Source organism: Equus caballus, chromosome 22 (assembly GCF_041296265.1).
Source record: "Equus caballus isolate H_3958 breed thoroughbred chromosome 22, TB-T2T, whole genome shotgun sequence".
Classification (NCBI taxonomy): Eukaryota; Metazoa; Chordata; class Mammalia; order Perissodactyla; family Equidae; genus Equus; species Equus caballus.
Genome location: NC_091705.1, coordinates 1,830,022 through 1,854,944, shown reverse-complemented (window position 1 = coordinate 1,854,944; position 24,923 = coordinate 1,830,022). Strand labels below are relative to the sequence as shown.

At 43.1% G+C, this 24,923-nt stretch overlaps 1 long non-coding RNA gene across 1 annotated transcript; it reads left to right on the top strand.

The window, feature by feature from the left end:
* The first annotated feature begins 71 nt into the window (after nt 1-71).
* Nucleotides 72-24,923, top strand: LOC111769940 (uncharacterized). The gene is made up of 4 exons (XR_002802767.2): nt 72-3,930; nt 6,377-6,661; nt 8,362-8,484; nt 23,604-24,923. It is a non-coding gene; the product is annotated as an uncharacterized lncRNA (long non-coding RNA).

Below are 24,923 nucleotides of genomic sequence, written 5' to 3'. Positions count from 1 at the left end.
GCTGTGTTCCTGGGACCTGCTCAGAGGCAGGACAAGCTCATGCCCGGGCAAGAGAAGCAGCCCCGCCCCCCGCTCTTGGCTCAGCTCATGGCCCTTCCTGAGAACTCGCAGGGTCGGCCCGGAGCACAGACGCTGGAGGTGAAGCGACAGTTTCATGCTCTGAAGGCCTGACTTCCCAGAGTAAACGTCTGCCCCCAGGTAACCTGTAATCATCTAATACGATTGGGTCTAGTGGCCCTACTTAGCCTGAGAAAGCTGCGGGGCGCAGAGGTCGCGTCTCGCTCTGACTGGGGGGCCGGGAGCAGCAGGGCAAGCGTCATTAATTACGGGTGGGCCCAGCTGTCAGTGCCACTCCTGACAGCATCAGGAGCTCACCGCTCCCGCATGCCCTCGCCACATCTGCACCTGGCACAGGCTCGTCACACACCTGGCCTGGATCCCGTGCAGTCCCCGTGGGCTGGGACAGGCCAGAAGGACTCCACAGCCTTTAGAAGGAGATGCTGCAGCTGCCTGGACAGGATTTGCTTCTGAACCAGGACAGTGGTGACTGGGGTGTTTAACTGGCTGCAACATGCTCCACGTTGTGCTGGAACCTGGCTGCACCTGCGCATGGAGTACAGTGTAATCCCCATGTTTCCCTGCCTTCCCGCTCCAGGGCCACGGCCTGCAGCGACACACTGCGGGGATGGGTGGGAGGCTGGAGGTGGCTAAGTGTCCCTGCTATGACCACTTCTTAATACCAGGACAGAGGCGGGAGATGCAGCAAACCCTGGTACCACCTCTGCTCCCAAGCACGAGCACTGGCAGCCCTGCAATGCCGGCTCAGCCACTCGCTTGCTGTGTGACCTGAGGCAAGTTACTCACCATCTCTGAGCCTCCCTCCTCTCCTGAAAAGTGGGGATGATATCTGCACTCATTTCACATGTTGCTGGGACCCTGGGTGGGACAACGTATGTCCCAGCTCAGCAGCTGATGCTGTAGACCTGCCCAGTATCGTCACATCCTCGCCAGGCCTGGACAAGTCACAACTGAGCCTGTGTGAGTCACTGGGCCTCTGTGGACCTCTGTTTTCTCTTCTGCCCAGTGGAGGAAGAGCTTGTGTCCCCCGTCCTCTGGAGGTGGTGCTGTGATGCCACCATGGGCACACCTGAGACACGGAAACCAACTACAAAGGCACTGTGCGGCCCGTGCCACAGAATCCTAGCCAGGGAGCACCACGGGCATTCCCGGGAGGTCGTGGAGGGAAAGGTGCCGGGTAACTTCCGTGGGTGCCTGGTGCTCAGAGCATGAGCTGCCCGAGCTCACGGTGGGTGTTGAGGGACTGACGTGAAAATAGAAAGGGCTCCTAGCTCACCAGAGCCCTGTGGCTGTGACAACCTTCCTCAGGAGCTCCATCTGAGGATGACGAAGGAAGATTTGAATTACTCAAGTCCAAACCTCCCCTCGTCCAGGCAGAGACATGGCTTACACTCACCTCTTTCCAGCCTCGTGGGCTCAGCACTGGGCAAGGCTGCTGGGCCCGGGGAGTCCTCAGACAGTCTTGCAGCAGCATGCTCTTCCCACCCTCCCTCCCTTCACCCCCACGTCCCCTCAGGAGCCATGGCATCCTTTACCCACACCATTGTCCGCTTCACTCTCAAAACTGTCGTCCATGGGCTCATACTGGTGCCACCTTCCCTACTTTGCATCATGAACAAGAGTACTTATTTTGTTTGAGCCAAAATTGTGTGAAGACGCAGAGTCTCTTCTAGTCACATGAGGACATGTGACATCCTAGTAGTCGGAACAAAAGCCAAGCCAACAAAGCCATCACAGCCCCCTGCAGTGAGCTGGGGCGAGCAGGGGCCCCGGAGGAGCCTGGGGACTCGCGGGTGGGAGCTCCAATACCTCTGCGTCTGCCATGGGTCAGCCCTAACCCCAGTTCACGCCGTGGGCCCAGGGGGCAGTTCTTTGTGTGGGCAGTGGGTGCAGAGGACAGCACCCCCTAAGTAGCGGCACCGGGAGGTGAGGGCGCCCAGACCAGGTGACAGTGCCGCCGCAGCCCTTCCTCGGGCCCCAGGCTACCGCTCACTCTCCGCACAAGTGCTCATTTGCTCGGGGTCTAAGCCACAGAAGCTCCCTCCACACCCTGGGGTCACGGAGCCGCCAAGCCATGCACCGCACCGGTTGTCCTGGGATGAAACTACCCCAGCCACGTGCCCGTCCATTTCCTGATGGCATTGCTCCGCCTTCCATTCTGTTTCCGAGAGGCCGAGAGGTGACCAGCTCCGGGGAAACACTGGAAGAGGGCACAGGTCAAGGCCCTCCCAGGCCACACCCAGCAGAGCTTCTAGGCCCCTACCCGTCCTTACCAGGCAGAAAGACCAGCAGGCCCATCGTCCCGTGAAGCAGACCTGGACTCAGATTCGCTGCTGTAAGGCCCCTGGGTAGGGCAGTCCCCTTGGTTAAGGGATGGGGTGGAGGGAAAGCTTCCCTCTTGCCTGGATCCAGCTGCGCAATCAAACCTGACACCTGGACCCTTGGCTAGGAAACTGGTGTGGCCAGCCCCTCCCTCATTTCTTTGTCCCCTTGAGGCTGGCTGGGCTCTTGATCTGAATGAACTGATGAATCTCCAGCAACATGGTGCCTCTGTTGCCAAAATCCACTTCATTGCCTGCCTGGAACCCACAGCAGTCCCACTGCGTCCCTGGGTATCAACAGGGCCTGGGTGGCCCAAGGACCCTCCAGGACACCCTGTGTGGTGCGCTAGCCTGCTACTTGGGGAACTGTCCTCCCTGAGACTGTCCCCAGCTCTAATCTGTTCACTCCCAGCCCACTCTCTGGCCCAGCAACATATGTCCCTGCACATCGAGCTTGTGGTAGCACTGAGGTCACCTCTGTAAGACCACTGCCTGGACGACGAATGTCTAAAGGTGGCTGCACTGAGGTCTGTCTGTCCCCTGCGCTCTCCTCACGATGTGATGCTGACTTCCAGGCTAAGCTTCTTCTCTTTCCTGGCGCATGTGCCTCTTGGAGCCCTGGGCCACCATGCTGCCATGCTGGAGGCTGTGTGCCAAGTGTGGCCGTGGAGAGAGCACATCGAGCTCTGGGCACCCGCCGAGCCCAGCTGGCCGAGCCCTCCAGCTGGAGGCCCAGACATCCAGGAGCAGAGACAAGCTGTCGCACTGTGCTCGTCCACGTTCCTGCCCCAAGACCCATGAGGTCGACCAGTATGGTTGTTTAAAGCTGCTGAGGTCTGGGCTGTGTGTGTCTCCAAGGACAGCTTTGCTTGGGCTCGCAGCCTCCGGGGAAGCTCTGGGTGGGGAGCATCACGATTGCAGTGGATTAGAGCAGTGGAAGAGGCGGCAGCCCGTTCCTCCCAGGTGCCTCTGTTGGTCCTTGCTATTTCACATCTTTAATCCAAATGCTACGGGGCCTTTTTCTCTGGGTCACCTTAGAGTCCTCATTAGTCAATAAGAGCAAGACAGCAAATGTGCAAAACTAAGCAAGAAATGCAGACAGCATGTTCCTGGCTTGTAGCAAATAATGAGAGCAATCTTGCACAAGGCGCTGTCCCCTCAAATCTCCTCAGGGAGGGGTTTGCCCTCGAGGGAACAGAAATGCCAGCCTGGCTGGGAGACCCCAGGAGCCAGCCTGCGCCTGAGAGCTGAATTTGGGATGTGTTTGCTCGGAAGCAGCGTCGTAGGTGAGAGTGAGAAACGGGACTCCAGAGGTCCCCCAACAGAGACTGAATCAGCGCTCTGAGCGGATCTCAGCACACCGTCCTGCTGTCGGACACCGCCAGGTGTGCGGGCGCGGCCCCTCCGGAGAGCGGTGGGGACCAGCAGTTCAGGACAGCTGATGCCGCAGACATCCTGCCACTTTCTGCGATGCAGCCTGCTTGAGTTACTGGAGGAGAACAGCTGCAGCGGAGGACACACCAAAGCGCTGGTGCGACTCTCTCCAGGGAAAATTGCAGAGATCTTTCTTCTTATGATGAGGAACTTTATTCCTAAGCAGGGAAGTCTCTCTTTCTAAAAGCTTTTTAATATCTTTTCCAAATCCCCACTTCCCAAATGTATGTATAAATAATAATATACATAGCATAAAATATATTAATCTAATATCACATTATATGTATTATCATTTATATATACATTTGGGAAGCTGGGATTATATATTATGTATTACGTCATATAGTAAATATAATATAATATTGTAAATAATATATGATTATATATAATATATAAACAAACAAACATGTATTTGGAAAGCTGTATTTAGAAAAGATATTAGAAAGTCTTGTAGAAGGTGAAACTTCCCTGCTTCAGTCAGTTTCTCACCTCTGGGACCGTTGGGAGCAGGCAGGACTGTTCTTGTACTGGCTCTGGAAGCTCAGTCCTGCCTGAGGCTGACCCCAGACGAGATGCTCAAACGCTCCAGGCCCAGGGCACCCAGCCAGGGCAGGGACGCAGAACTCTCTGAAGTCTGCAGGGAGAGGAGGACAGCTGGAGGGCACAGGCTCCTGCCCCCGGTAACGCCATCCTGAGTTTGAACTGGGATTGGTCTCAATTTCAGCCCCTGATAAGGCAGAGCCTGGGACAGATGCATCCCTGCCAACATCCCCCTGGGAAATACAACCCGCAGGGAGCAGGAGTGAAAGGGAAAGACAGTGAGGCGGGGAAGGTCTGAGGCCAGACCAAGGGGCTGCATTTCTGTGCTGGCCATGGGGCGTAGGTCCTCCAGGATTTCTCCAGGGAGGCTGTGTGATCTGCTGTCTTGGAAGGGTTCATGGCTTCCTGCATGGCTTCAAGCAATCATCACCGGCTTCCATCCCATAACACAGCAACTGTCTCACATGTCTAGCTGGGACTGCCTGGCCACCCTGGGTGGCTACAAGGGGACCACACCCCAAGAAGCATTGATATCGAATGTGAAGTGAGTTCGCTCACCCATTGCGCAGCAAGCCAATCTCTGACATGGGGCTTAGTGGAAGTAGGAATTTTATTATTTCACATTGCTGAGCAAGGAGAAATGGCAGCTAACGCTGAAATCCCAAACTCCCTGAAAAGCTAAAAGGAAGGGTTTTTATTTAGGGTTTTAGGTAGGGGAGGGGGACCGTGGCCTTCTTGGTCAGTGTTTTCCCCTTGGCCTGTGTCTGGGGCTGCTTCCAGTGGAGGAGGCAAAGGACTGCTCAGATGAGTGTCCTTGGCTGTGTGTCTCCACGGTGGGAGGGAGACTCTGACGTCAGGAAGCCGAGGAGTCGGGCCTGGGAAGCTTCGGTTTCCTGATATTCCCTGGACATTAGTTTCTCTGTAAAAGGACTTCAAGGTCCTGGGATTAGCATGACTTTAGTGGGAGCCTGGCGTGAGGCCATCTGAGCCTTAACAATGTGTAACTTCTGTTTGGCTCTACAGCTCAGGGGGTCAGAGGTTAAAGAAACAAACATTTACATACGAGTGTAACTAAAGCACCAGGAACCTGAGAATGTGTGCTTTTGGTTTTAACCCACATGTGCTGGGTTCACTGTACGGGAACCAACATCAGGGCTGATATTAACTAAGAGCCAGGAACAGTATCTGCTCCCCGGCCCAGCACCAGGACACTCGGCCCCGCCACCAGGTGGCGGTGGAGCTCCAGACAGAGACCCTGGCTCTGAGGTTTGCCCCCTGGAGGCTGTTGGTAGGTGGGGGTGGGGTGATGTAGGGGCCCAGGGCACAGTAAGTGCGCATCATACTCTTAGCTGTAGCATCAGCATTACCAACAGCATTAGTGTTGCAGCAAGAAACACTGCTTCTCACATGCAATTTATTTGGCTCACACAAGCTCGAGAGATTCCGCTGGGACAGAGGCAGCAGGTTGGGAGCCGGTTGCTGTCCTACTGGTGGCTTGAAGTCTGAGATAGTCAGAGTGTTTACACCACAGAAGTCAGGAGACGCTACAAGTCAGGGGATTTGTGGGTTTTCTCCTTTCAGATTTCTGGTTTACTAGCACACCACTGCTTGGTACTGTCAAATTTCTTTATTTCTCAAATTAAATTAGAAAGGGTGGTCCTGGAATCACCTCCATTGACTATGTTCACAATGGTGCCTTGTTAACATGCAGATTCTCAGGCGCAGAATCTCCAGGGGAGGCCTGGGCCTCTGAGTTTTGATCGTGATGTTGATGGTGATGAGTTTTATGCACATTCACATTGAGAGCCGCTGGACCAGCCTTTCAGGCACCTGGAGTCCAGGGACTCGGAGACCTGGGGGACCCTTGGTCATTGTCCTTCACTTCCCTCTTTAAGGCCCCCCCCACCAGGGAAGTTCACTGTCCCCTCCACTTCCCTGTCCTGGTCAACACAGTGCTTCTGCTTTGACAGTTAACAAAGAGCCCGTTTACTGATTTTTTCCAGGGACGGCCGCAGTGGCCTGGTGACTTGCGATGGGAAGTCTGGAACACAGATGGCTGACTGCTTGCTGTGTGGGTAGTGGTGACACCTTCAGTTGTGAACCACTCCCAGGGAGACAGACGTCTCAAACACGTGTGTGTGCAGGGGTCCTCCACCTACTCGCTGCTCAGAGCAACGCATCCCCAGGGTCTTACGAACCCAGAATACGGGCCCAGACCTCTACTCTTTTATCCTGACCAGCACCTCTCACACTGGAGCCCAGGAAACCCCTGGACATCTTGTGAAGAGGTGGGTTCCGCTGCGGCAGGTCTGGGCAGGGCCTGAGAGTTTTAGAAATTAACAAGTCCCCAGGGCATGTTGATGCTGCTGGTGTGGGGACCACACCTGAGTCAAGGATCGGTACTACATTGTCACCCACAGAATCCTTGTGAAGTAGGTAGCCGATGCTCCGACCCTGTTAGTGATGGAAGTACTATCCCTCTTCATGTGTTTATTTCTGGTGCCTGCTACCTTTTCTTCAAGGTGTGTCTCAGGTCCCATAGCCCTATGTTTCAGGCATTTATTGCCGTACAACAAAATTCTTCAAAACTTAGCAGCTTCAACAACAAAAATGAATTTGAACGGGGTCTCAGCTGGGCAGTTCTTCAGTTCTGGTTGTGTATGCTAGGTTGTGGCATGCAACCTATATCTCGTGTTTCAACTCAGAGAGCTAGAATAGCTAGGAGGTGATCAGACAAAGCTCTCTTTTCATGTGGCCTCACCCCTTGCTAGCTTGGGCTTCCTGACAGCATGGTGGCCTCAGGCCAGTTGGACCTCTTACATGGCAGCTGGCTTCCACGAGGAAGCATTCTGGGAAGACAAACCCCAATGTGAAAGCATGTCAAGCCTCTGCTTGCATCACGCTTGCTAAGAGTCCATCCTAAAACGTCATATGGCCAAGCACAGAGTGAACAGGGAGCGGGCCACACAAGGGCAGGTCACCAGCTTGGTTCGTGGGGCCACAGATACAACAGTCTGTCATTGTTTCTGACCTCTGATTCCCTTATTCATTAGTCTTTTTCATCAGTCCTTATCTCAAATCAATTCTCTTGGAAATTATCTCACCAAACTGTTCATTTAGGGGAGTCCTGGATCTTAGCAATTATTATCAGAGAACTGGTTTGTGAATTCAGCTTCACTCGAATATTTTAAACAGCTCATTAGAAGTTCAGAAACTCTCATTGTCATGCAAGATTTGCTTGCTTAAGTTATCACATTGAAAATTAATTCTTTCAGTCATATTTTTTAATGCTGGATGAATATAATTCTTTGTTAATATGATAAATTTCTGCTAAACACTGACAGCTGTGGGTATTAATCACTGCTCTCATTTCGGAGACCGTTCTCCCAACCGAATTTTATTATTTTGTAGTGAAAGAATGGGTTAGCATTGCCACTGGCAAAAAGGGAATTGGGGCCTCAAAGCTAGGGTGATTATTATAACCAACAGGGGACTTGCCCAGTAGACACTCAGAGGTCATTACAGGAGACCAGCAGCTACAGCACAGGTCAGCGACACTCCACATCATCAGCTCACATTTCAAAGCTCTCCTGCGGCTTGTTTCTAGAGCTGTTTACTAGAAACAGGCATGGGGAGATCTCTTTGGCATTTTCCAAAAAACCCTTTTTGTCTTCACTTTTTTCATTAAAAAATGACAACAGCATGGCAAAAAATGATCAAAGCGATCAAAAAGAATGTGCAATGAAAAATTAGCTTCTTCCCACCCTACATTCCTGAGTGTCAAACCTCAGTATTCCAGAGTCCAAGTTCTCAGGTGCCCAGGAAACAATCGGGGGCACATACAACAGCCATACCCTTGTGTGCACGATTTTACAACCGTGGCAGCACACCCTAAATGTGGATGCGCACCTGTGCGCCCTCGTTCCTTCAGCCTGGCAGAGCACCTTGGAAGTCTTTCCATATTAACACAAACAACTGCCTCTTGCAGGTAATGGTTGCCTCTCTCGAAGTTGATGCTTCCTGAGGAAAGTCTGAAAATTTCTCAGCTTTAGACATGGCCGTTGATCTGTTGAGGTTTCCCAGGTCTTCTGGAATGAATCATCCAGTCCATGTGAGTTTTGCAATTTATTTACATAATATTAAGCAAAATATTCCTTCAAATTCGAATTTGAAATTTTCTTCTGTATCTGTGATTTCATCCAACTTCTCTTTTTGAATTGTCCTTTTTACAAGCTGCTGAATTTATTGTGTCCATGCATAGCATATGTGCACATAGGAGTTTGTTGAGCGTGCACACATAAGTGTATCTGCAAATCAGCTCTTGAGATTTCTACTTCTCATTTTCTGTTTTTAAATTGACCAATTTCTGCTTTCATGGTATTTAATTTCTTGTCTTTTTTAAGGTTAACTCTGTTATTTTTTCTCTTTGCTCAAATTGAATGCTTATTTTATTTATTTATTTTCCACTCTTGAAGGCTAAAAAATTTTACCTGAGCATAGCTTCAGCTACATGACATCATTTTTACTATCTTCTAGATAGTCATCTAGCCAGAGAATGGTATTTGATTTTTAAAAAGGAGAAAAAGCAGAAGCGTTTGATTTTACAGTGCTTTTCCTAATAATTTAACACACAATTTTTATAAATGCTGCACAAGGGGCCAGCTCCGTGGCTGAGTGGTTAAGTTCACGTGCTCCGCTTTGGGAGCCCAGGGTTTCGCCAGTTCAGATCCTGGGCACAGACATGGCACTGCTGATCAGGCCATGCTGAGGTGGCGTCCCACATGCCACAACTAGAAGGACCCACAACTAAAAATGCACAACTATATACCACAGGGCTTTCGTGAGAAAAAGGGAAAAATAAAATCTTTAAAATAAATAAATAAATAAATGCTGCACAAATAGTTGAAAATAATGGTCTTCTCTGTTTTCAGCATATAAAGTTTCTAAACCCTGTCGTTTCATGCTTTGCAGTACCTGATATTGATTACTCACACTCTTCTTTTTCATCAGCCTCATAGGGGTGTAGCAGTTTTATTAATCTCTCATGGAAGCAACCTTTCATTTTGTTGATTATTTCTATTTTCTGTGTTTTCTGTTTCATTAATTGTTGCTATCGTAATTATTTGACCCTTTCATTTATTTTGGATTTAATTTGCTATTTTTATAATTTCTTGAGATGGATACTTATGCAATAAATGTCAGCCTTTCTTCTTTCCTAATATATCCACTTAAGACTATAAATTTCCCTCTAATCACAGTTTTAACTTTACTCCACAAGTTGTAATACATTATAAATTTTAAATTGCAAATTATTTCCTAATTTGTGTTGTGATTTCTTCTGTTCCTATGGATTATTTTAGAGGTTGATTAAATTCTATCTATATGGGGATTTTCTAGTTTCTAGTTTTCTTAATTCAGCTGTTGTCATAGAACATACTCTGAATGATCTCGGTCCTTTGACATTTAGGAGACATGCATGTGTCTCAGCAACAAAGCATTTTACTGCTCTCTGTGCACTTCAAATAATTCAATGTCTAGACATACCAATCAGGTTAAGTTTCTTGACCTTGTTGTTCAAAACTTCTATTTCCCTACTGCCTTTGTCTACTTATTTTATCAATAATTGAGAGAAACATGTTAGTCTCCCATTAAATTGTGGGTTTGCATATTTTTCCTTTTATTTCTACCAATTTTGCCCTATATTTTGATGTTATATTGTCAACTACATACCCATTTAGAATAATTATATATTCCTTTATTATTATCGTCTATGATTATTATTAGATGTTTCTCTTTTTAAATGTTTTGTGCCTTAAAGTATACATTGTCTGATATTAATATAACTATATAAGATTTCTTCTGGTTAGGATTGCATTTATATTCTTTCTATCCTTTTGCTTTCAAATTTTCTTTCTCTTTAAAGTGGGTCCATTATAAGCAACATGTCCTTTATTTTCCTTGTGCAACCTAACATTCCTTGTCTTTTAGTTAGAGAATTTTTCCATTTATATTTAATGAAATAATTATATATTTGGATTTAATGAACACATTTCTAGTTTCTGTATTTTTTTATCTGTTATATGTTCATTTCTTGCCTTTTTAGGATTATGTTTACTATTCCACTATCCTATTTTTATTAGGTTGGTAACTGCACATTCTTTTACTTGGATTGTTTAGTGATTACCATAAAGATTAGAGCATACGTCATTATCAAAGTCTCATATTTATAGTACTTCTACTTCCTCCCTGAAAATGCTAGGAACTTGGACGTTTTAATTCTATTTACCCTGACTTATAATTATATTTGCCATGCATATTAGTTCACTGTATATTTTAAACTCCACAAGACATTCTTATACAATCAATATCTATTTAAATTTCCATATATTTACCTATTTTTGTGCTCATGCCCCATCAGATTTATAAATCTTCACCAGGGATTATTTTCCTTTTCCCTTTAGTATTTATTTTATTGTAGATCTGTACTTTATTTATGCTCTCATTTGTGTGTGTGTGTTTCTGAATGTATCTTTACTTCACATTCATTTTTAAATGATATTTTCACTGGGCTTAGAATTCCATAGTGAAGATATTTTCCTTCAGCACCTTGCGTTGTATTGTTGCACTGTGTGCTGACTTCCACTGAGTCTGTTGAGAAGTCAGATTGAAGAGTATCTTTTTTCTCTGGATAACTCAAAGATTTTGTCCTAGTTTTTGTTTTTCAGTAGTTTTACTATGTTGTGCCTAGATGTGCTTTTCTTTGTATATATCTTACTTAGAGTTTAAATTTCTTAGATCTGTGGGTTGATATCTCTAAACAGTTCTGTGAATTTTTCAGCAATTCTCTCTTCAAATATTATTTCTGCCCTATTTTTTGTTCTCCTTTCCAGGCTCCAATTACATGTATGTTAAATCTCTTCCATATGTCTTAATCTCCTAAAACCTTTTCCCTTTTTTAGTGCTTTTCTTGCATCAATCTAGGTCTTTCCTTCAAATTTATCTTTCAATTTACTAACTCTCTCTTTAACCGTATCTAATCTGTCATTAAACTCATTCACTGAGTTCTTATTTTAGTTATTTTATTTTCTAGTAATAAAATTTAAGTTTGATTCTTTTTATAGCTTCTGATTTTTGGCTAAAAGTCTCAGTCTGTTCTCTTATTTTCTTAACATAGGAAGCAAATGTATTTTGAAGTCCGCATCTTATAACTTCAATATCTGGATCCCCTATGAGTCCATTCCTATTGTCTTTTGTAGATGCTATTATTTCGTATTTGATTCGGGTTGTTTTGTCTTATTATAAGCTTAATTATTTTTATGAAGCTTCTACTTTTAGTTGGAAGTCACCTTTTCAGGAAGGATCGATGTATGGATGCTGTTTCTCAAGTTCTGGCAGGTTTGAAAAATATCTTTGTTTGCTTTTATATCAGAATAACTTTCCAGAAATTTAATTCTTGGAAGGTTTTTTCCTCTGATAAATGCAAAGATTTTGTTCCATTGTCAACTTGCATTCACTGTGGCTGTAGGGAGCCTAGGACCAAACTGCTGTCCCCTTTCTATGTGAGACCTTGTCGGAGTGTTTCTTTATCATCAAATTCTTGGATCTTCACCAAGATACTTCATTCTGTGTCTGTGTCTTTTCCTAAATTGTGGCATTCCTTCTCATTCTGTTCACTCAGGTTGCTTTGTTCTGGGAGTATTTTCTTTTATTATATTTTAAAATATTTTTTCTCTTCCACTTCTTAAATTTTCTTGTTCTTGACCACCATTTATATGTATATATGGTTGGACCTCTTTAATTAATATTTTTTTCTCTAATCCTTTCTCTCTGTTCTTTTCCAAGTGTGTTATCCATACTGCTGCCTATAATTTTAATCTTGTCCTTTTTTCACCCTGTGCTGCTGATTGGACGTTTATCTTTATCATAGTTTCATGTTTTTACTTTCATTTCTTTCTTTAACTCACTCGGACCAATATTATCTCCTTCTCGTGTCTTACCTCTTCTCTTATCTCTAGTATACTTTCTTTGTGCCATTTTTCCTTACAACTTATTGTGCCTCTGTCCAGTAAGGAAAAATAAACTACATCAGGGATCTTAACAGGAAGAATTTAATATAAACTATTGTCAACCAAGTACAGTGAGCTGAAATGGGAAAAGGGAAACATTGAGGTAACATGAATAGAACAGCTGCTGGAAGCCACCACCACTCCTCGGCCTGAGAAATGAGAAGGTAGGAATATTAGAGTATGCAGCTTGGGCAAAGGGACATCCTAAAGCTGGAAACTGGACTTCTGAGTAGGCGTTGCTGCTTGGTTCATGTGGTGTCTCCCAGCTCTGAGGAGGGGTCCCAAGGGCCCATGACCCAGATATGTGGGGATGGGACTGCTTGGCCAGTGTAGTACATCAGGAACTGAGAGGAGGGACTGGAGCCAAGACCTCCAAGAAGGGGGCACTGCTTGTCTGGTGCTGGTGTCTCTGACCTCAGAGGAAAAGGCCCAAGGAGCTGAGACCACGGGTGTGAGAAGAGGCAATGCCTGACCGGTCCTGGTACAGCAGGAGCTGAGTGCTGCTTCTGCCTCCGAATGGCAGGACATCACTGGTTCTGTGAAAGTGACAAAGCCGTAAATAGGATTTGGCTGCTGCTATAGGAAGAAATTGCCACTGCCAGAGTGAAGAAGGGTTGCTGGGGTGATGCAGACAGGGACAAGAAGTGCTCAGGAGGGAAGGAGTAGGTCCCTTGTCCCTCCTACAGCCTTGAAGCTTCCCTCAAACCCCTCTTCTTGGCAGAGCCCAACATGGAGCAGCAGACAGATCAGAAACGTGGCTGCAGAGTCCAGCACCACAGAGCAGAGAGTAGAAGGCTGCACTTACAGCCCACAGGAGACAGTTTAGAGCCCAATATACTTCTGAAGTGTTGGTCTAAAATTCTTTCCTACTTTATAGCTCCAGTGTCTGGATGTGTACCCTTCATCAGCCTTGTTTATTAAGTTCTTTCTTCCTTTCAGGGTAGTATCTCTGCATTAGTCCCGATTCCTTTCTGAGTATTATTCACAAAAGGAAAGATGGGTATCAGGGGAGGGGAAGGACAGGACACGAACTGGGTGGTGAAACATCCACTGTAGGCATGTTGTTTCGTTTTGTGGTCACTTTAGCTAATCCGATGAATTAATGGCTGTGTATGCTCCCACTTTACCCTCCATCTGCCTCCTGCAAAAACAGCTTTTCTGTGTGACTTTTCCTGTGCCCCGCCCCCTTATCTGCTTCCACACAGTGTGAAAGGGCTTGGGGGCTGCTCCGTGGTCCTTCCATGCCCCGGATATTGCAATGGCAGGTGCTAATTGGATCATTGGATCACAGCATTCATGGCTGTGCTCTTTTCAGAGAACTCTGTATGGGACACCTGCGGGGTCATCATGACTTTGTACTTTTTTCTTTCTGTTTGTTCCAAATTATGCTTTATTTTCCAGCCATTCTTCACAGTGTGTGGTTTGAGGTAGTGGCTTTTTCTTTTCTAGTTTAGTTGAATGTGGAGCTTTCTTTTCCATTTTTCATTCCTTTTGGCTACTTTTGGTTGGTATGTAACAGAGTATAAATAACTTTACATTGCTATTTTCAGCTAGAATCCAGAAAACTGGTATTGAAACTGTTATCCACCATAGTTGTTCAAGGTCTATTTTAATTAAATACTTTGAAATTTAGTGCAAAAAAAGACTGACGTACTTCTGTAACTCAATATGTTTCCTTTTTGCTGCCTTGGCTCTTAGGAAGCTCAAAACAAAATATAAGGGTCAATTTTAGTAACTCTAGTTTTTATGTTCACTCTCCCATATGCTTCTTTAGATTTCTTTCATGACGTAGATGTTTACCTGAAGTCTCTTTATATGCCACTTGAAATCCTGTCTGCAAGCAGGTCGGGTATAATTGATAATTTTCAAAGTTCAACACTATCGATGATTACTTAAGATGTGGATATCATGCTTCAGTCTTCGAATGAACACTCCAGACATCACCCAAGAGGGTCCCCCATTGCTGACTAGGAGGGCGCTCAGTAGTGGTATTTTACGCATTTGGGAGAAAGATGAGGCCAGGTGCTAGGGAAAGTGACATCAATGAGCTGCAGTTTGTGTCCCTTCCTCTTTTTGGCACCAGCACTACTCAGTGCTGCTTGCTGCACCGGGACTCCCACCTGTGGCTCGTGGCCCTGTGAAGGTCTGGAAGGCACCCTGAGTCTCCCCACCCTCACTTGTAGAGTGAGGGTGAGTAATGGTATCTTCCTCGTAGGATGTTGTGGGGAGAAGTAATCTTGTATGTGTTCCGTTTTTACCCCAGGTTAGAAAAGGCCACCATTCCCACCCCTGCTGATGTGCTCAAGACTGAATGTGAAACTTCACCTCCACACAGAGCAGACAAAGGCCCTACAAGGGGGTCATAGTCAATAGAGCATTGAACTCAGGGGTCTGAATCCTCAGTAATCCATGGTGACTGTTGGTTTGTGTACTCCAATGGCAGAGGCCCACAGATTCTTCTGCAATCCCTTCTTCTTCATATTGGCTCAATGCACCAGAGCTAGACTTTCCCCAGTCCTGTTGTACTTGGTTTATATGTCCACCAAGGTCTTTACTCACCTTAGCCTTGGCATAAGATACCTTGGGTCTGTAACTGTCTCCCCTCCTTGAACAATGAGCCACTGGAGAACATGGGTCTCATTTCAGCTTTCATTGTGCCTCCCTGACCTCCCCACATGACATCTGGAACACAACTGGTGCTTTAATAAATTTTTGCTGGATTGAATTAAAATGGCAGTGGTTGGCACATAATGCACGTTAAAGACATGAAATGTACGATTGAGGGAGGAATGGAGCAAATGAATAAATGAATGAATGCTGTGAAGACATCTGGTAAGTTACCTGCGATTAAGCACACACTCTGTGCCAAATATCATACTGGGTTCTGCTTAAAGGAGAAATAGAGGTGGCCACAGCCTTCTTGTTCAGAGTAAAGAACATTCTCTCAGGCCCTTCACAAGGTTTTTTACTCAAGGAGGCTTAGGATGACTTCCCAGCACTGGGCTTAGAGCTCTTGGAGAAGAAAATGACATATATTCAAAGAAAAAAGTACTTGTAGATTTGTCTATTACACATCTTTCTGAAGCCTAGATGAGCCAAACCCCTTACTGGGAAAAGCAACTCGGGATAAGTAATTTGGCATCATCACAACATGTAGAGATTTTTGGGGGAGATATACTTCATAAAAAATTTCATACAACATAAAATTTACTCTTATCCAGGCGATTTTAGTATATTCACAAGATTATGCAACTGTCACCACTATCCAATTCCAGAATATTTCCATCATCCCGAGAAGAAACCCTACACCCGTTAGCAGTCACTTCTCATTCTCCCCTACCCCTAGTCACTGGAAACCACTAATCTACTTTCCATCTCTAGGAATTTGCCTGCTTGTGGACATTTTATAGAAATGCCATGGGTATAATGGGTTTTATATAATGGCATGGGAATATAATAGTGGCTTTCACTTAGCTTAATGTTTTCAAGACTCATGCATGCTGTAGCATATATTAGTACTTCATTCCTTTTCATAGCTGCATAATTTTCATTGTATGGATATACTACATTTTGTTTATCCATTACCAGTTGATCGTCTTTTGGGTTGTTTCCATCTTTTTGATACTGTAAATGATGCTGTTCACAAGGTTTGTGTGTGTATGTGTGAATATATGGTTTCAATTTTCTGGGATATATACCTGCAAATGGAATCACTGGGTCTTAAGTAACTCTGTGTATAATTATTTGAGGAACTTCCAAGCTGTTTTTCACAGCACTTGTGCCATTTTACATTCCCACCAGCAATGTATAAGGGTTCAGATTTCTACACATCTTTAGCAACGTTTGTTATTGTCCATCTTTCTAATTTAGCCATCCTAGTGGCTCTGAAGTGATATCTTATTGTGGTTTTGATTCGCATTTCCTTGATGATTAATGACAGTGAGAATCTTTTCATTTGTTTCTTGGCCTTTCGTATATCTTCTTTAGAGAAATGGCTATTCCTTTGCTCATTTTTTAAATTGTGTTCTTTTTACTGTAGAGCTGTGAGAGTTCTTTTCATATTCTGAATACTGGATCCTTATCGGATGTGTGATTTGCAAGTATTTTCTCCCATTTGTGGGTTGTCTTTTCACATTCTCGATTGTATCCTTTGATGCACATAAGTTCTGAATTTTGATGAAGTCCAGTTTATCTATATTTTTCTTTGGTTTCTTGTGCTTTTTGTGGTGTATCTAAGATGCTGTTGACTAATCCAACGTCACAAAGATTTACATCTATGTTCTCTTCCACCAATTTTATAGATTTAGTTTTTACTTTAAGATCTTTGATCCATTTTGAGTTAGTTTTTCTATATTTTTTGAAGTGGGGTCCAACTTTATCTTTTGCCTAAATCCAATTGTTCCAGCACCATTTGTTGAAAAGATTATTCTTTCACCCTTCAATGGTCTTGGCACCTTTGTTGAAAATAATCGGCCATAGAGGCATAGGTTTATTTCTGGACTCTCAATTCTATTCTATTGATCTATATTTTATCCTTATACTAGGACCACATTGTCTTCATTCCTGTAGGTTTGTAGTAAGTTTTGAAATAAGAAAGTGTGAGTCTTCTAACTTTGTTGTTCTTTTTCAAGATGGTTAGGCTATTTTGGGTCCCATTGTCCCATTTCCATAAATGTTTTAGACAAGTTTGTCCATTTATGAAAAAGAATCAAAATTTGAATAGGGGGAGCGTTAAATCTTTAAATCAAACTGGAATGTACTGCCATCTTAACAAATGCTTCCAATCCATGAGTAGGGATGTCTTTTCATTTACTTAGGTGTTCTTTAATTTCTTTCAACAATGTTTTGTAGTTTTCAGCATATGAGTCTTATATTTCTTCGGTTAAATTTATTCATAAATATTTTATTCTTTTTTATGCTACTGTAAATGGAATTGTTTTCTTAATTTAATTTTCAGATTGTTTATTGTTAATGTATACAAATACAACTGATTTTTATATTGATCTTGTATCCTGCAACTTTGCTGAAGTCACTCATTAACTCTAATAGCTTATTTGTACATTCTTTAGGATATTCTATATATAAGATCATGTCATCTGCAAATATAAATAGTTTTATTTCTTCCTTTGCAATCTGCTTGACTTTTTTTGCTTTATCTGACCCAACTGGTCTGGGTAGAACCTCCAGGACAAGCTTGAATAGAAGTGGTGAGAGAAGACGCCTTTGTCTGTCTCTGATCTTAGGGGAAAGCTTTCAGTCTTTTGCCATTAAGTATGATGTTAGCTGTGGGTTTTCAAATTGCCTTTTATCAGGGTGAGGAAGTTCCCTTCCATTCCTAGTTTGTTTAGTGTTTTTCATCATGAAAGGGTTTTGGATTTTGTCAAGTGTTTGTCTGTGTCTACTGAGATGATCTTGTTGTTTTCATCCTTTATTCTATTAATATGGAGCATTACATTGATTGATTTTTCATATGTTAAACCAATCAGGCATTCCTGGGATAAATCTCATATAGTGAATGATCCTTTTTATAAGCTGCTAGATTTGATTTGCTATTATTTTGTTGAGAGATTTTGTATCCATATTCATTAAAGATATTGATATGTACTTCTCATTTCTTGTGATGAATTCGGTTTTGGTATCAGGGTAATATTGGCCTCATGGAATGAGTTAGGAAGTCTTTCCTCCTCTTCTATTTTTTTGGAAGAGTGTTTGAAGAATTGGTGTTAATTCTGCTTTAAAGTTTTGGTAGAATTCAATAGTGAAGCCATCTAGTTCTGGGTTCTTCTCTGAAGCTTTTTTATTACTAATTCAATCTCTTTACTTGTTACATATCTATTCCAATTTACTATTTCTTCTTGAGTCAGTTTTGGTAGTTTGTGTCTTTCTAGGAATTTGTCCGTTTCATACAGCTTATCTAATATGTTGGTGCAAAATTGTTCATAGTATTCCCTTATCATCATGTTTATTTCTATATGATCCATATTAATGTCCCTTTTGTCAATCCTGATTTGGTAATTTGGTGATCTCTCGTTCTTTCTTGATCATCTAGCTACAGGTTTGTCAATTTCGTTCATCTTTTCAAAGAACCGGTGTTTGGTTTTGTACATCTTCTCTGTTGTTCTTCTATTTCATTTACTTCCACTCTATCTTTATTGTTTACTTCCCGATGCTGCTTTGATCGTGGTGCTCTTGTTTTTCTTCTTAAGGTAGATGGTTAGGTTATTGATTTCAGATATTTCTTGTTTTTTAACGTAGGTATTTACAACTCTGTATTTCCCTCTGAGCACTGCTTTGTCTGTAACCCATAAATTCTTATATGTTGTGTTTTCGTTTTCATTTATCTCAAAGTATTTTCCAATTTCTTGTGATTTCTTTTTGACCTATTGGTCATTTAGGAGTGTGTTGTTTAGTTTCCACATATTTGTGAATTTTTCAAATTTCCTTCCAGTATTGATTCCTAATTTTGTTCTTTTGTGGTAAGAACATACTTTGTACAATTCCAATCCTTTTAAATTTATTAAGACTTGTTTTGTTGCCTAATATATGGTCTATACTGGATACTTGTCCATGTGTATCTGCTGTCATTGGGTGGAACGTTCTGCAGGTGGATGTTAGGCATCATTGTTGTATGGTGTTGGAAGTTTTCTACTCTTTGCTGACCTTCTATCTAGCTGTTCTATCTGTTACTGACACTGGATATTGAAGTCTCCAACTACTATTTTGAATTGTCTATTTTTCTCTTTAGTTCTGTCAGTTTTGCTTTGTGTATTTTGGAACTCTGTTGTTATAATTATAATTGATATATCTTTCGATAGATTTTCTATTTTATCATTATAAAATGTCCTTATTTGTCTCTAGTAACAATTGTTGTCTTAGAGTCTGTTTTGTCTGGTATTAGTACAGCCACTCCAGCTCTCTTTAGGTTATTGTTTGCATGGAATACCTTTTTCCATACCTTTACTTTCAATTTATTTGTGTCTTTGAATCTCAAGTGTGTCTGTTTTAGTCATCATATCGTTAGATCATGTTTCTTATCCATTATTCCATTCTTCGCCTTTTAATTGGAAAGTTGATCCATTCACAAATATGCCTTCTCCATTGGAGATAACAAGAGTAGAGCACTTATTTTACCTTACGCCCATAGAGCATGAGCTATTACCCATTTCACTCCTTGACAAATCATCTTACAGAAAACTTCCAAACAATTGTCATGTAACCTTGTTCCTCACATTCTCACTAGGTCTCAGCTTCCTCGTCTGTGAAATAAGACAGACTTTTACTATTCTTTTGACAGCCAACATGCAAATGACACAGTGCACCCTGTCCAGGGGAAGCCTGAGTCCAGACTTCTCCTAGTGGTTCCATAACAGAGTAGAGTTGAGAGACTAAAAAGTGCATCTTTTCCACATTGGGTAAAATAATGGTAATAGTGATGAGACTTCATTTTTCTTTAAGCCCAAAATAGTTTGAGATATCATCTAGTGACCTCAGGTTGCTTCTAATATCCCCCCGCAACATTTGTGCCCAGAGAATCAGTCAGAAACCTGAGACTGGATTCCACCACCTTCCTTCATCTTCACCCCACTCCTGTGAGTCACAAACATCTGTCAATTCTACTTGCCGAATATATATCCTCCCACCTTCCTTCCCCTGCCTAATTTCTGCCTTTCTTGTTTCTCAGATCCTAACTTCTCACATCCTTTCTTCCCGTCCCTCTGCCCTCTCCATGTGCCAAATAATGTGTTGTCACAGCACCAAATAAACTTTCTAAAATGGCCTTCACCATCACTAGCCTGACACTTAAATATACCCCTGAAACTCCAGAATCCTTGGCTTCTCTCCCAAGGCCTTTGTGACTAAACACATTCCCACCTCTGGGCTCACTGCTTCTCCCTTCTCCGCAGGCAGACGTGCCACCGTATCTAGATAGACAGACTTTACTGCAGTTTCCCCCAGACAGCGGCGCCTGACTAGCCTCTCTGTCTCAGAAGTTCTTCCGCCATTGCACGAACTCCTTAACAGAACTTTAACCAAAGTATGAAAATCTCCTCACATATTTTTAAGGTTACATTTAACTTTTTCACACAAATATATAATTTCTTCTGTATTATAAATACTGGCATTTTAAAATAAAACCCTTAGATCTCTTTAGATTTTATGCAATAGAAGGTAAATACCACAGCAGTTTAAAATCCACCATTATCCATTAAAAAAAATACACGAACAACAACAAAATAACAAGAGCACTTTAACAGTCAGAAATCTGACCACTTCTTTCCTCTCTTTGAACACAGTTCCATGCCACTCCCATCACTGAAGTTTATCCCAATGTCATAGAATTCTACGTTGAACATCCTTTATTCTCATCCCCATAAAAAGTCTTCAGCAGACACAAGCTTACAAACTGAGGTTGTCTTGCTTCATATGACCAAAAGGCTCTAGGTGTTTCAAATTTTTTTCTGGGTTGAGTGATCATTAAAATTACTATTGATACATAATTGATCGATTCAAGATAATAGAGTAGAAATTCTGGTAAATTATTATATATAAAAAGTGAGCTGTATTGGGGAGTGCTTCACTTAAGGAGATGATCTTGGAGTTGTTGCTCTGCTTCCTGAGGAGCCATCCCCATATCTGTCCCCTTGATCAGGAAGGGTACAGAAGGGGCAGCATGACTGGTCCAGCCGTCCAGAGGGCATTTGAGTCCCTCTCTCTGTGTTTCACATCAATACAAATCCACTTACTGGGGGTCCTATAAGATGTCTTTTCAGCTGGGGCCTCACCATGAATGGACATCACTTGTCTCTAGACTTGAGCAGGACAGATTGCACACCAAGTTTGTTCCTACCTTTTGTTTTTCGTGTTTTTGTTTTATGCTTCTAAACACTGAGAAATTTTATTCACATCTGAGAGTAAGCAAGGATTTTGTTACACCAACATCATTCAGTTCTTAGGACTCTTTCTGAATTATAGCGATTAGATCTCTCTCTGATTTTTTTGAAAGCAAGGAATTGGAAACCACTCACCTTAGAAGGGGATTTGTTACCCAGTCGTTGAAATCGTCATTGCTCAGTCTCTGGGAATCTACCCAAAGGCCCGTTCACAACTCACAGAGGACCATCAGATTGGCCAGTCCCACGCTCATTCAGAGGCGCTTGAAAGAGAAAAAGTTGGATCGTATTTTATCGTATGTTTTAGGTACAGTTTTGTTAAGAGCCTGAGGCTGAGGCTTAGCCATCCCAAATGATGGAGATGCCACCGATGGTATGCTTAGAAAGCCAGGCATTACAGTGGCAGTGGGCTCAAGCCAATTGCCAGATGGGACTTCCCACCAGGTGGATGCATACGCCATTTCTTAACGCAAACAAACGTGTGAATAAATGTTTCAAGAAACAGTATAAAATCTCTGAGAAATAAATTGTGAAATGCATCTTATAAGAAAAATTACTAAAAATAGTCAAGATTAAAATGATAATATCTAATAAGAGATTAATGCCCAAAATATACGGAGAACTCCTAAAACTCAGCAACAACAAAGAAACCCAATTCAAAAATGGGCAAAGGACCTGAACAGACATTTCTCCAAAAGAGATATACAAAGCCCAATAAGCACATGAAAAGATGCTCAACATCACTAATCATCAGGAAATCAGGTAAAATCAAAACTGCGATGAGATACCACCTCAGGCGTCCTAGGATGGCTGCTATCAAAAAACAGAAAACAGTAAGTGTTGGTGAGGATGTGGAGAAACTGGAACCAACAGTTCCAGTTTTGGTCGGAATGCAAAATGGACAGCCACTGTAGAAAACAGTATAGAGTTTCCTCAAAAATTTAAAAGTAGAATTACCATATGATCCAGCAATTCCACTTCTGGATATATGCCCAGAAGAACTGAAGCAGAGTCTTTAGGAAATAGCTGTACACCCATGCTTCCAGCAGCGTCATTCACAATAGCTAAAACCACAGAAGCAAAGCAAGTGTCCACTGACAGAGGAATTGATAAGCAAAATGTGGTCTATGCACACAACGGAGTATTATTCAGCCATCAAAAGGAAGGAAACTCTGCAATATGTTACAACATGGATGAAACTCAGGGACGTTATAGTAAGTGAAATAGATAGTCATAAAAAGACAAATACTGTATGATTCCTCTTAGATAAGGTACTTAGAGCAGTGGAATTCATAGAGACAGAAAGTAGAATGATAGTGGCCAGGAGCTGGGAGGAATGGGGCGTTACTGTTTAATAGATATAGAGGTTCAGTTTTATAATATGCAACAGTTTTGGAGATGGATGGTGCTGAGAGCCCACGACAATGTGAATGTGCTTAATGTCACGGAACTATTTTCTCAAAAGTGTTTAAAAGGTAGTAAATTTTATGTTACGTATATTTTACCACAATAAAAAACTAATCCATATTTTTAAAAATTATAATGTATATTTTAAAAGTGTATTAAAAAACAAAGAATGTTGAAAAACGAATAAAATTAAGTCATATATTATAAGAGACTGTAAAAACAAGATAAGTCTAAATGCTGTTTCTCATTGAATTTGCTATAAGGCAATATCTTATGTAGGAAAAATTAGTATTTATATAATAAAATATATGATAAAAGCCATGACAATAATTAAGAATCATCTATTAAAATCATAAATAGCCTCATCGACTTTGTGAGACATAATGATCAAAGTTTCTATTTATATTTAAGAAAAAAGATGGTAAAAGTGCTAAAAAACTAAGGGTATGGTGGTTGCATATAATTTTATTTTTTGTTAATGAAAATAAGAAAGTCATAAATATTTGCTTTGACAAAGATGAAGATTGACTATAATTTGAATAAATATTTCACTTCATGATTTGATAAAATGGATTTTAACTTCCTTTGGAATAAGGCACACGAAATTTTAAACAGCAAATTTTAGCTTGTATGTCTTGAAAAAAATGTTGATCCCTCCCAAAATTCAGATTACATTTAAACCATAATCTTTATTAAGCTATAAGAAATACTGCTCTGGCTGTTCAGAAATACCTTTTTCTTTCTGGCCAAATGACACACCAGATGACAAGATCACCCAAGATCAGCGAGAAATCTGTTACCATCAAATTCGTGGGAAAAACTGACTTCCGTGTTTCTTAGTGACGTTCTCTGCTTTGCTCCCACAGGACTCCCACCGGGAGCGCTGCCGTCTCTGGCTGGAGTCTGAGGCACCGTCATGAAAGGAGGAGTTCACCGACCCCTTGGCTCCACTCTATGACATTTCTGGATTCCGATCATCCGAAACTTCGCCCCAACAGCGAAGGTTTAAGGCAGGGAGAAGCCCTCCAGGGCGTGAGGTCCCCACATCCACCTGCAGTCCTCCAGCGTCCTGCAGCCGGCACAGGGAGGATGAGCGGCATGTAGGCACCGTTAATGGGAAATGAGACAGGGAACCTGCATGTCTCCTGATCTGACCTGGGAGGCAGGCGTGAGGGTCTGGAAACCTACCCTATGTTGCCCAGGACCCCTGGGAATTTTCTGTGCCCCAGGGCTTAGGTGCCCAGGGGAAAATCACATCTCTGGCTTGTTTCCAAATTAACGTTGAGTCCACGTTTCCCTCCGGGCAGTGACTGTCCCAACACCTACACAGGACCCAGCCAACATTCAAGAACTCTGCGCTGAGTTGATATGTGTCAAACAGGTTGCACTTGCTAAGAAGCCCCACACGGCCGTGGGCAGAGGTCTGGGCTTGGGGCCGAAGTCGCCTCAGCCCTTGGGAAGAAAGGGAGACGTGCCCTAGCTGGCAAGACAAGCTCTGAGCCCACAAACAGAACCTCTGGTCTCCAGGCCGCAGGTCCCCCTGGGGAGACCAGGTGACATCCCCCTCCTCCCGGAAAGCTGCCCACAGGTCAGTGCCCTGGAAACCCTCTTACCACCAGCAGCAGGCTCCAAGCCTAAGCTGAACTTTTCTAGCAAATCGCTCACAGACTCCCGTCTGCACGGGTGTTTGCTATTCCTTAATTGAATAATTAGATATGATTAATAACCTCGTGTGTTAGCATAATCCTAACATTATAGGTGTCAGGAGGATATAAGTTAATTAGAGGTTAACATTTTTGGCTCTGAATCAGATGCTCAAGCTGTATGCTCTGCTCCCGCCAGCTGGGGAAGCACGAGCTGCACTCATTCGATTAAGATTGCTGTGTTTGTAGGGTCTGGAAAGGCAGATAAGGAAATTTACGCTTGTCTGTCCGCACTTACTGAAGACCTACCTCATCGGTATCCCCATGGCTACACGCTAGCCCCTGTGGGGACTGGGAAACGGGTCAGGTGCAGGCCTGACTTTATGCCCACAGCCAGGAAGGCGAAAGAAGGCCTGTTGGCAGGTCCCTGTGGCAGGAAGCGAGGGGTGATGAGGGCTGAGCTGCTCCAGATTCAGAGGGCATGTGGCGCTTTTTGATAAAGACCCTTTAATAAACTACTAAGTATGATTTTTTTAAAATCTA